General features: G+C 43.7%; 1 pseudogene; it reads right to left on the bottom strand.

Annotated features, from left to right (window-relative positions):
- Positions 1-11,837: 11,837 nt before the first annotated feature.
- Positions 11,838-13,362, bottom strand: LOC140470679 (histone H2A-like; annotated as a pseudogene).
- Positions 13,363-13,917: the final 555 nt, after the last annotated feature.

The following is a 13,917-nucleotide window of genomic DNA, read 5'->3' as shown; positions in this document are numbered from 1 at the left end:
TGCATTTGGAATTCATATTATTTGATTGCTACGTCTATATACGTGACAAAAGATTACTTCTGTCACTCTCAATTCCTGAGACTGAAATGTTTTCTTCAAGATAAATTTGTACTCAATATAGAGAGTCATAGAGATGTACAGCTCGGAAACAGGCACTTTGGTCCAACCCATCCATGCCGATTAGATATCCCAACCCAATCTAGTCCCACCTGCCAGCACCCAGCCCATATCCCTCCAAATCCTTCCTATTCATATAACCATACAAATACTTCTTAAATGTTGCAATTGTACCAGCCTCCACCACTTTCTCTGGCAGCTCATTCCATATCCATATCACGCTCTTTGTGAAAAAGTTGCCGCAGAGGTCTCTTTTATATCTTTCCCCTCTCACCCTAAACCTATGCCCTCTAGTTCTGAACTCCCCAACCCCAAGAAAAAGACTTTGTCTATATATCCTATCCATGCCCCTCATAATTTTGTAAACCTCTATACGGTCACCACTCAGCCTCCAACGCTCCAGGGAAAACAGCCCCTGCCTGTTCAGCCTCTCCCGATAGCTCAAATCCTCCAACTCTGGCAACATCCTTGTAGATCTTTTCTGAACCATTTCAAGTTTCACAACATCTTTCTGATAGGAAGGAGACCAGAATTGCATGCACTATTCCAACAGTGGCCTACCCAATGTCCTGTACAGCCGAAAAATGACCTCCCAACTCCTGTACTCAAAACTCTGACCAATAAAAGAAAGCATACCAAATGCCGCCTTCACTATTCTATCTACCTGCGGCTCCACTTTCAAGGAGTTATGAACCTGCACTCCAAAATCTCTTTGTTCAGCAACACTCCCTAGGACCTTACCATTAAGAGTATAAGTCCTGCTAAGATTTGCTTTCCCGAAACGCAGCACCTCGCATTTATCTAAGTTAAACTCCATCTGCCATTTCTCAGCCCTTTGGCCCATCTGGTCAAGATCCTGTTGTAATCTGAGCTAACCTACTTCACTGTCCACTACACCTCAAATTTTGGTGTCAGCTGCAAACTGACTAACTGTACCTCTTATGCTCGCATCCAAATCATTTATGTAAGTGCCAAAAAGTAGAGGACCCAACACCGATCCTTGTGGCACACCACTGGTCACAGGAGTCCAGTCTGAAAAACAACCCTGCACCACGACCCTCTGTCGTCTACCTTTCAGTCAGTTCTGTATCAAAATGGCTAGTTATCCCTGAATTCCATGAGATCTAACATTGCTAATCATTCTTCCATGAGGAACCTTGCCTTACTGAAGTTCATATCGATCACATCTAACGCTCTGCTGCTTTCTCAAAAACTCAGTCAAGTTTGTGGGACATGACTTCCCACTCACAAAGACATGTTGACTATCCCAAATCAGTTCTTGCCTTTCCAAATTCATATACATCCTGTCCCTCAGCATTCGATCCAACTTGCTTACCACCGAGGTCAGGCTCACTGGTCTATAGTTCCCTGGCTTGTCCTTACCACCGTTCTTAAACAGTGGCATCACGTTGGCCAACCTCCAGTCTTCCGGCACCTCACCTGTGACTATCGATGATACAAATATCTCAGCAAGAAGCCCAGCAATCACTTCTGTAGTTTCCCATAGAGTTCTCGGGTCCACCTGATCAGGTCCTGGGGACCTTTATCCACCTTCAAAACATCCAGCACTTCCTCCTCTGTAATCTGGACATTTTGCAAGATGTCACTACCTATTTTTCTACAGTCTATATCTTCCATATCATTTTCCACAGCAAATACTGATGCAAAATACTCATTGAGTAGCTCCCCCATTTTCTGCACCTCCACACAAAGACCTCCTTGCTGATTTTTTAGGAGCTCTATTCTCTCCTTAGTTACCCTTTTGTCCTTTACATATTTGTAAAAACCTTTTAGATTCTCCTTAATTCTATTTGCCAAAGCTATCTCATGTCCCCTTTTTGCCCTCCTGATTTCCCTCTTAAGTATATTCCTACTTCATTTATACACTAAGGATTCACTCGATCTATCCTGTGTATACCTTTACATATGCTTCCTTCTTTTTCTTAACAAAACCCTCAATTTCTTTAGTCATCCAGCATTCCCTATACCTACCAGCCTTTCCTTTCAACCTAGTACGATATACTTTCTCTGGATTCTCGTTATCTCATTTCTGAAGGCTTCCCATTTTCCACCCGTACCTTTACCTGCGAACATCTGCCCCAAATCAGTTTTCAGTAGTTCTTGCCTTATACTATCAAAATTGGCCTTTCTCCAATTTGGAACATCCGCTTCTAGATCTGGTCTATTCTTTCCCATCACTATTTTAAAACTAATAGAATTATGGTCGCTGGCCTCAATGTGCTCCTCCACTGACACCTCAGTCACCTGTCCTGCCTTATTTCCCAAGAGTAGGTCAAATTTTGCACTTTCAGTATATACATACACATATTGAATCAGAAAATTGTCTTGTAACTCTTCACAAATTCCTCCCCATCTAAACCCTTGACACTATGGCAGTCCCAGTCTATGTTTGGAAAGTTAAAATCCCCTACCCTATTATGCAAACAGATAGCTGAGGTCTTCTTGCAAGTTTGTTTCTCAATTTCCCTCTGACTATTAGGGGGTCTATAACACAATCCCAATAAGGTAATCGTCCCTTTCTTATTTCTCAGTTCCACCCAAATAACTTCCCTGGACGTATTTCCGGGAATATCCTCCCTCAGCACAGCAGTAATGCTACCCCTTATCAGAAGTGCCACTCCCCCTCCTCTCTTGCCTCCCTTTCTATCCTTCCTGCTACATTTGTATCCTGGAATATTAAGCTGCCAGTCCTGCCCATCCCTGAGCCATGTTTCTGTAATTGCTATGATATCCCAGTCCCATGTTCCTAACCATTCCCTGAGTTCATCTGCCTTCCCTGTTAGGACCCTTGCATTGAAATAAATGCAGTTTAATTTATTAGCCCTACCTTGTCCCTGCCTGCCCTGACTGTTTGACTCGTTTCTGTTCTCCGCGGTACCAGTCTGAGATTGATCTCTTTCCTCACTATCTCCCTGGGTCCCACCTTACTAGTTTAAATTGTCCCGAGCAGCTCAAGCAAATCTCCCTGCCAGTATATTAATACCCTTCCAATTAAGGTGAAATCTGTCCTTCTTGTACAGGTCACTTCTAACCCAAAAGAGAATCCAATGATCCATAAATTTGAATCCTTCTCCCATACACCAGTTCCTCAGCCATGTATTCATCTGCTCTATCCTCCTATTCCTGCCCTCACTAGCTCATAGCACTGGGAGTAATCCAGATATTACTACTCTCGAGGACCTCCTTTTAAAATTCCTGCCTAACTCTTTGTAATCTCCTTTCAGAATCTTAACCTTTTCCCTTCCTATGTCATTGGTTCCAATGTGGACAATGACCTCTTTCTGGCTCCACTCTGCCGTGAGAACATTCTGCACCCTCTCTGGCACCAGGGAAGCATTATTCTTTTTCACCGTTGGCCACAGAAACATCTGTCTATACCTCGGACTACAGAATCCCCTAACACAATTGACCTCTTAGAAGCCGACGTAATCCTCGTTGCATTAGAGCCAGTCTCAATACCAGAAACTTGTCTGCTCGTGCTACTTTCCTCTGAGAGCCCATCACCCCTATATTTTCGAAAACAGTATACCTGTTTGAAATGAATATATCCACAAAAGACTCCTACCCTAGGTGCCTAACTCGCTTACCTTTCCTGGATTTAACCCACCTATGTGACTGTATCTTAGACCCTCCCCACCCTTCCTATATCTGCCATCCATCACATACTGTTGCTGTTGCAAATTCCTCATCGCTTCTAACTTTCTCTCCAACCGATCCATTCGATCTGATAAGATTCACATCCAACAGCATTTATGGCAGATATAATCCGCAGTAAGCCTTAAACTCTCTTTAAACTCCCACATATGACAAGAAGTACATATCACTGGAGTAAAGGCCATTTTTGCTCCTTCACAATCTACAGACCCAGAAAATAACTCCGTCTTATTCCTCTACAAAACCGCAGGTTAAATTAATAGTTATGGTTTACATTTTAAGTTTAATCAAGAGATATGTCTTCAAAATCATACAATCAAGAAATAACCCAATATAATCACTACTGCAGCCTTTCTATTGGACACACTTCAAACAACGATTAACCTATCTGATTCTGTGCTGTGAACTTTGCCCAAAAAGGTTCCTCCAAGATTAGTTGTGAAATTCACTGTTTGTTAATTTTCCCAGATGCACTCCGATGTCCAGCGATACATGAATTCAAAACAGCAAAGGCAGTAACTGTGCAGGTTCTCTCTCTCTCTCCTTCACCGTCCTCACCATGTGCTTCCTTTGTCTGCTCTTCTCCCTTTTAAAACTGCTGTTGTTTTGACATTTTTTTCCCAAAGTTCCAAAACAATGCAACAGCATATCAAACAGTAATTGCTGCTCCTGGAATTCGAGGAAATCACCTCCAACACCTGAAATCCCTCAATAATGGAACAGCTGTTGCAGGCAGAAATTTTTCCCGTCCTCCGTCTTGGATTACTACTTTACATATGGTTTCTGAAAGTAATCACATCCGATTTTTGTTTACCTTGATTGTAACTTTAAATTATCGTTACTAAATGCAGACGATATAAAGATTGGTGGACTTGTGTAGAAGCTTGTCAAAGGATACAGCAGGATATGGCTGGAAAAATAGAAGATTGAGTTTAATCTGGCAAAGTATAAAATGTTGGACTTTGGGAGATCAAATGTTAAGGAAAGGTATACAGTAAATGGTTGGACTCTGAAAGTTTGTTGATGTACAGAAGGATCTTGGGGTTCAAGTCTCTAGCCCCCTGAATGTGGCCAAGTAGATAGGGTGGTAGCTAGAAGAAGGCGTATGGCATGCCTGCCTTATTGGTTGGGGCTTTGAGTACAAAAGTCAGGATGTCATATTGCAGCTTTATAAGACTTTGGTTAGGTCATACTTAGAGTATTGTGACAAAAGATTAATTCTGTCCTTCTCAGTTACTAATAGCTGAAATGATTCCTTCAATATCTGTACTCCTGATCTACTTCATATACGGTTGCTCAAACTTACAGCATCGTCTATTTGTTCACCTCTATTGTAACGTGAAAAGTATCCTTACTAAAGTTGAGAACCCATGAGGACAGCCTCAAATTGGGTTCCTGTCACACTATACACACTCTCACTCAGACACACTCTCATGCAGACCCTCTCTCATCAACACACTTCCCTTCATACACAGACATACACCCCCCACACTACATCTACCCTAAGACTAACACCATCACACACATAACACACTTTGTCAAGCATGCACACACAAACACACACGTTCCCAAATGTACTCACACTCACATGCACACTCTCTCTTTCACACACTCACATTCTGTCTCTCTCACTCACTCACACGTCTCTGGGGTGAATTTGCAGTTGAAGAATTATATTTGGTGATACATTCTATTTTGCTCAAAAAGACCACAATCTGCAGGCAGTCAATCCATGTAATGTTTTATATATTCCCTACTATGGCAATAGAACCAGTTTGACTCAAGACTGGGACACAGACAGACTCTAACCTCACATCTTTAATACATTGTCTGAGCTGAGCTGAGATGTCACCCTTTTTTGAAATAAAACCTGAAGTCATCTTGAGAATGTGACATAAAAGAAGTTCTGGGATGAATATATTAATGGACTGAAAGCTGCAACTCATTCTAAAAGATGAAAGAATTAACAATCCCGGTTTTTTCAATATATCATTCCAGTTGCATGACATTGTAATCTTTTGCTATAAATTCTCTGTGTCATGATCCTGTTTCACAGCTACCTGATGAAGGAGCAGCGCTCTGAATGCTAGTATTTCCAGATAACCTGCTGGACCATAATCTGGTGTTGTGATAATTTTCAATTGTGGTCAGCACATTACAGGAAGGACGTGGAGGATTTAGAGAGGGTGCACAAGAGGTTTGCCAGAATGTGGTCTAGAGGGTACGAGCTATAAAGAAAAGCTAGAAAAACCCAGGTAGTTTACTTCTCAGCTGCAGAGGCTGAAGGCTGACTTAATAAAATTCTATGAAATTTTGAGAAGAGTTGTAGCTCAGGTTGAGGTTCTGGATCTAGGTTTTCTCACTGAGCTGGAAGTTCCATTTTCAGTTATCTTGTCACCATACCAGGTAACATTGTGAGTGAGCCTCCAGATGAATCACTGGTGGTATGGCCTGTTTTCTATGTATGTGTCCACTTCATTGGACAAACAGGCAGAAAACTAGCCATAACCTGCCACAAAAAGACATGACCCACTCTCACTAGTATCCTTACATACAGATGAGGAAGGACACCACTTCGACTGGGACAACACATCCATCCCAGGAAAGGCCAAACAGAGACACACATGAGAATTCCCAGAAACATGGTATTCCAATCAGAATTCCATCAAAAAACATATTGGTTTGGATCCAATTTACCACCCCCAGAGAAAATGAATAGTAAATGACATCACCACAGGAAATGCCATCACAAACCTAGGAAACCCAGACACATAAATAGAAAGTGGGTCATACTACCAGTGCTTCATCCGGAGGCTCACTGATGATATTACCTCGTATGGCAATGAAACGTCTGAAAACAAACCTTCAAGTTCATCCAGCAAACCTATATTCAGGAGTCTATAAAATTGAGATGCATGGTTAAAGTTGACTCTTTTTCCAAGAGTTGAAATGCCTAAAACTAAGGGGCATGCATATAAGGTGAAAGTTCAAGGGAGACCGAAGGTGCAGTTTCTTTTAACGTAAAGAGTGTTAGGAGTGGAACGCACTGCCAGGGGTGGTGATGGAGGCAGATACAATAAAGGTATTGAAGGGACTTAAAAATAAGCAAATTAACATGCAAGAAATGGAGGGATATGGATCAAGGGCAGGCAGAAGGGATTAATTTCATTTGGCGTCAAGTTCGGCACAACATCGTGGGCTGAAGGACCCGTTCCTGTGCTGTACTGGCCCAGTTCAGATTTAATGCAGTGTATATTTCAGATGAGGATTCCTTGAAACTGATTGGAACTGGGTCGCAAGCATGGATAATATAGATAAAAACTATAAACTTCTATTTCCTCGGTGGTGTTTGACTCTTGGTTTGAACATATCTCTCTGGAAATGGAACTCAATGTGAACCTGACTCAATCCACTCTGTGACTGTGACTGTGCTCTCACTCTGATAGCAGTAACATACCTGCTCTTTGTTCAAAGCAGCTGGTCACACTTGGTTCTGTACCGAGGGAATATTACATTATCTTGGTCCTTTGAGTACTTGCCTGGAGGAAGACAGAAGAGATACCTCCTGTAAATCAACATCAGTTGTGATTGGCAACATCAATGTAACATTCAGTTAATGATCATTAGGATTTGTTGTTTAAAGCCAGCAAATTAAACAGAACCACGGGTCTGATTCCACTCCTGCTGAGCTGCTCCTTGTTCATTTTTTTATTTAAATTCTATCACCAGTTGAGTGAGATTCCAAAACTAAACATTACCCATACAGCTCCATGAATGGGGCCACCTGATGCAAGTGGGTATGTGGATATGTGAGTTTAGTTATTGATCTATGCCTGTCAGTTCCTGTTTGGTGAATGTGTGGGTGTAGTTATCAAACTGTAACTTTCGGTATATGGTAAATATTATTTACATATTCACACAGCATTGACTGGCCTGGTCTCATTGATAGCTAGAGAATCATAAAAATAATACAGCATCGGGGAGGGGGGCCATTCAGCCCACCTTATCCATGCCAATGCTATCACACCCAGGTGCCCTTTCTCATCCCACCTTCTTGCCACAACCCGTAACCTTCCTGTTTACAACACTTGAGGTGCAGTTCCAGGGAATTTTTGTTTAAAAAAAAGTCAGGTCTCTGCCTGCACCACCAAATTAGGCAGAGAATTCCAGATACCCACCACTCTCTGCATATATAAAAAAACATTTTTCCACATATCATCTATCCTACAAACACTGAGCGTGAATCAGTGATCCCTGTTTTTTGAACTCTCTGCCCAAGTAAACAGGTTCCTCCTGTCTAATATCTCCCTCTCACAAATTAGTTAAAAATCACACAACAGTACGTTATGATTCAATAGGTTTATATAGAAGTGCAAGCTTTCGGAGTGCTACTCCTTCATCAGAAAGCTCACTATTTAGTCCTGTCGACCCCCCGTACCCGTGGGGATATATGCCAGAACCTACAGCAGAAACGCAAAACCGTAGGTAGATGCAAAACTATTAATTTAAATGGGAAATATGTCATCCTGGCAACCTCCTGGTCCGTGGTTCTGGAACATTTCCTTTTATATACTCAGACCATGGTAAACCGCAATAACCAGACCTGTGAATACTTGGTCGCCCTGTATTCCTTAATCATGGCACCTTTGTTCCAAGGAATACAATCCCAACCTCTCCTGATAGCTACAATTCAGGCAACATTCTAGTAAATTTCCTCTGCACTTTCTCCACAGCAATGATGTCCTTCCTGTAACATGGCGACCCGACTGCACACAATATTCCTGTTGTAGCCACCAGTGCCTCATACAGTTTCATTGTTATTTCCCTATTTTTGTATCCACCCCTCTACCATGTGCCTTCTTTACAACCCCATCTATCTTTTAGGGACCTGTGCATTTGCACACTAAGCTCTCTCACTTCACCTGCCCCTCTCAGTATATTCCCATTTATTGCCTAACTTCCCAAAATGCATTTCCTGACACTGATCAGAGCTGAACTCCATCTGCCACTTTCCTGCCCACTCCACCAAACCATCTATATAGTTCTGTAGCTTACAGCTATCCTCCACTCTAGCCACTTCATGGCCAATTTTTGTCGTCTGCAAATTTCACAAATCTTCCCACCATATTCAACTCCAAATCATTCATGGATAAAACCAACAGCTCAGGTCCCAACACTGAGTCATGCAGAGCTCCACTTCAAACAGCTTTCCATTCACAATGGCCACCATTGAACATTATCCTTTCTTTCCTGTGACTAGCCAACTTTGCATCCAATTCAACACATTTACTTCTTGGACCAGTTTGCTGTGATGATGCTGCTCCTTTAACAAGCTTATAAACGACACAGGCTCCGAAAAGTCGGACTTGATGGGTTTTAGGGCCACTTTGATTGTAGTTAACAGGTAATGCCTCAGTCAAAAGGCTTCCACATTTAAAATAAAACTTGTACAATGAAAGGGGAGTGTCCCAGTTTTATCCCAGCTCAGTTTATCTCTGGTTTGATTTGGTTGTTGGCTGTCTGGCTATTGACTGAAAGCAGTCAGGCAGTTGAAAAAGCTGCTGAACCCAAAGAAGCAGGTCCATGCTGGTACTGTCTCTGACATCTCTCCTGTAAGACCCTGTGTTTGATTTTACCTTTTGTGCCAAAGGGGTATTTATGGGGATTGTTGTAAATGTTGGGAACACCATCATTAACTTGGTATAATCTGTTGGGTTTTCAGATTTTTAAATTATTTAGTATTCTGTTCTCTTTTGTTTGTGTATCATTCGGTAAATTTGTAAATCAAGCTGTTTGGTTTAAACGTTTTGGTTTGACAAGCTGCATCCGTCCTGGAATATCTTTGTTACACCCGCTTAAAAAAAATTAGCAAAGTTAGGGTGTGGGTTACTTTCTTGAAATATTTGGAGAGGGTCTGGCCTTTTCTATAACAGATTGGGGGCTGTTTGCAGAACTTATTCTGTAGTTCTGATTTGGGATTCGGGTAGATGGACTCAAAGGCAGTGAGTGGTAAGTATTAGCGTCTTTTTTTTCTGAGTGTTGAAGAAAGTGAGGACGGCAGATGCTGCAGATCAGATAGTTGAGACAAACAAGGAACAGATAGATAACAAAGCAGACATCTTTAGCTCAGGTAAATTAACTGAGTTACAGCAAAAAGATGAAAATTTAAAGCAATTCTATCAAAAGGCATACACAAATCAAATCCAAATGTATCCCTGATTGTTATTATCTTAAAAATGATGTTTTAATGAGGAAATGGAGAACATCACATTCAGGCAGATGAGAAATGGGCAGAAGTTTATCAACTAGGAGAAAGTGAGGACTGCAGATACTGGAGACCAGAGCTGAAAAATATGTTGCTGGAAAAGCGCAGCAGGTCAGGCAGCATCCAAGGAGCAGGAGAATCGACGTTTCGGGCATAAGCCCTTCTTCAGGAATAGCCCTTGGTTCTCCCTGAACTCAACCCGAATCAATCCCGGTCTCAGAGCCCCCTCTGTGTCCCAGGCTCCCATCCCGATGTGCTGCTGGAAGGAGCCTGCTGTTCCCTCCCTTCCCTGGGCGCTGATCTCTCCATTGCGGTCTGTTTCAAACAAACCTCTTGTACTCACTGAGTAAATGCTCCTCAATGGCAGCGCTGGGGGAGGGCCTCACGCATGCGCTCCTCTGGTCAGGAACAATCGGCTTTGGGGAGAAAAGGTTCAGTCCCAGATACAGTTGGGGCTGGAGTGAGCTGGAGGCGGAGCTGGATGATCAAAGACATTTCCCTGCTCTGACTGTCACTTAGTTTCCTCTCCGGACCCGCCTCTCACTCTCTGTCAGCTCTTTCTCAGTCAGTTCGGGCAGCTTCCGAGGAGCAGTAAAATCTACGTTTCGGGCAAAAGCCCTTCATCAGGAATAAAGGCAGAGAGCCTGAGGGGTGGAAAGATAAACTAGAGGAGGGTGGGGGTGGGGAGAAAGTAGCATAGAGTACAATGGGTGAGTGGGGCTGGGATGAAGGTGACAGGTCAGGGAGGAGGGTGGAGTGGATAGGTGAAAAAGAAGATAGGCAGGTAGGACATGTCATGGGGACAGTGCTGAGGTGGAAGTTTGGAACTAGGGTGAGGTGGGGGAAGGGGAAATGAGGAAACGTTTGAAGTCCACATTGATGCCCTGGGATTGAAGTGTTCAGAGGCAAGGGAGCGGCGATGAAGGAGGCCCAGGACCTCCATGTCCTCGGCAGAGTGGGAGCGGGAGTTGAAATGTTGGGCCACGGGGCGGTTTGGTTGATTGGTGCAGGTGTCTCGGAGATGTTCCCTAAAGCGCTCTGCTAGGAGGCGCCCAGTCACCCCAATGTAGAGGAGACCACATCGGGAGCAACGGATACAATAAATGATATTGGAGGATGTGCAGGTGAAACTTTGATGGATGTGGAAGGCTCCTTTAGGGCCTTGGATAGAGGTGAGGGAGGAGGTGTGGGCACAGGTTTTACAGTTCCTGCGGTGGCAGGGGAAAGTGCCAACATGGGAGGGTGGGTTGTAGGGGGGTGTGGACCTGACCAGGTAGTCACAGAGGGAACGGTCTTTGCGGAAGGCGGAAAGGGATGGGGAGGGAAATATATCCCTGGTGGTGGGGTCTGTTTGGAGGTGGCGGAAATATCGGCGGATGATTTGGTTTATGCGAAGGTTGGTAGGGTGGAAGGTGAGCACCAGGGGCGTTCTGTCCTTGTTACGGTTGGAGGGGTGGGGTCTGAGGGCGGTAGCTGTGCTCTTGCAACACCACTAATCCAGAATCTGGTTTCCAGCATCTGCAGTCATTGTTTTTACCTCTTTCTCAGTCAGGTAGGGCGGGGCTGTATAAAAAAGGAAGGGGAGGCAGCTCGTTTCTCATTGGAGTGAAGAAGCGTGATGTCTGGCAGAGGCAAATGAGTACCTGTCTGTCTCAGTAATAATATCAATGTGTACTTGGCTGTCCATGCCATGAATAATAATAATTTGTTTTTATTTACTGTGGAACCCAGACATTAATGTTCCATCTTACAGTATTTATATTTCCCAGGCATAACACACTGGGAGCCTGCAGATGTGTTATGTGGCGCGATCTTTCCATCTGCCCGCTCAGGCAGCGATTACAAATTGTCTTCGGGCAAGTAATAATTTGGATCAAATAAAAATTACTGATAAAGTGTGGTTCTGTAATTTTATCTCTGTACACTGTTAAATTTTAAGATGTTTCAATCGGCGGTTTTTCGATTGATTCACAGCGGATACAAGTTGGGTTGGTCCTCCAGAGAGAGCACGAACCGATAGGGGACATTAGTACTGTATGTCTATCGGAAGTTCGTTAGAAACAAAAACGGAAGGTAACGGCAGTGAATTTGCAACTAATGAGATCTTCATTCAGAGATTGCGGAAATATAGTAATTAGATGAGTGATGTTCACATCAAATTGTGGTATTGGGTTAGATATTTCAGGAAAAACCCCATCTCCTCATTGACCCCCTTTGCATTAACATGGTTTGGTGAGGTGGGGACAGGAGAGAAAAGGGGATAAATGGCGCCAAGAGACCAACGGCTTATTTTCAAATTTGAAAATGCCCGCCATCACGTATAAAAGAGCAGGAGATTATACAGAGGAGAATACATGTACACGTTGATTGGTTTTTCGGTTACGAAACTGAACTTCACACAAACTCACTTTACCACATTCCCTCCGTTTACAGCTGAAAAATGACTGACTGCTGTGGAACACGCTCTCGACAGAGACTTGGCGAAAATAAGAGTGGGTATGAACCGAGCAGAGAATAAATTGCAGAGGTATATGTTGCAGAGACAGCGGGAGGATTCAGCTCTTACTGATGCAGTTAAAGGAAATGTGAAGCCAAAGCCGATTGGGAACATCCGTGACACTGTTCTAAACTCATATAACATTGATCACTCAGGCAGTTACCATGCAATGAGAAATTATGTAGTTCCAGACAATCTTACAATCGTATTCCATGATATAATCTTCCTCTGCTCCCACAGACAATAACAGTATCCAATAAAAAAGGGATAGAAATTTAGCGATGTTAGGTATAACGGCCAGGGCCCTATACTTTAAAAGGAAAGTAATTCAGTCCAACAGAGGATTCAGCTCCTTTCACAGATGCTGTGAGTGGCTCTTAAAAGAGCCTTTGGGTTGTCAGATTCAAGAACGGTCTCTTCACTTTTTAGCAGATCCAGCAGCGGCGGTTTTCTTGGGCAGCAGCACGGCCTGGATATTAGGCAGCACCCCGCCCTGAGCGATGGTCACCCCTCCCAGCAGCTTGTTGAGCTCCTCGTCGTTGCGCACGGCCAGCTGTAGGTGCCTGGGGATGATGCGGGTCTTCTTGTTGTCCCGGGCCGCGTTGCCGGCCAGCTCCAGGATTTCAGCCGTCAGATACTCCAGCACCGCAGCCAGATAGACCGGCGCTCCGGCACCCACACGCTCAGCATAGTTACCCTTTCTCAGGAGCCTGTGAACACGGCCCACCGGGAACTGCAGACCAGCCCGGGAAGACCGAGACTTCGCCTTGGCGCGACCTTTCCCACTGCCCTTTCCTCTTCCAGACATGGTCACAATCTCACAGACACTTTCAGAGAGAATACTACACTCCGCCCACAATGCGGCCTCTTATACCTTCGGGAGGGATGGTGGGGCGGCCGTTTCTGATTGGTCCCATTGTTCAGCCCCTCCTAATGTTGTTCCAATTCCCAATCAGATATCTGCCTCATTCCCCAATCCGGAGAGGGCCCGGGGAGGAGGGCGGAAAGTACCGGCGCCAAATCATCAACCGCTTTCTTTACAATTTGAAAATCCCGCCAAATTCCAAACAAAGGAGTATGTTTTACCTGAATAATGAAGTATAAAAACTGAGCAAGTTCAAAAAACATTAACACTCCTGTTAATTTACTTTTAGTTTACAAATGTATAATTCACACGGTCTTACTCTCCCTCATTTGCCGATCTGTATCTGTCCATTTCTGATTTTGAGAGTGGGTTATTTTCTAAACCTTGAGAAGAAGCTTAAACAAAACAGGCCAAACACTGCAGTCTGCAACCTGTCTTTCTTTTCACATTTCAGTACCACCCCGATATGCTGATAAAGCAGCACACAGCATTCTTCCG

Source organism: Chiloscyllium punctatum, chromosome 52 (assembly GCF_047496795.1).
Source record: "Chiloscyllium punctatum isolate Juve2018m chromosome 52, sChiPun1.3, whole genome shotgun sequence".
In the NCBI taxonomy this organism is placed as follows: domain Eukaryota; kingdom Metazoa; phylum Chordata; class Chondrichthyes; order Orectolobiformes; family Hemiscylliidae; genus Chiloscyllium; species Chiloscyllium punctatum.
Note: the sequence above shows the minus strand (reverse complement) of the source record. Positions and strands in the feature narration are given on the sequence as shown.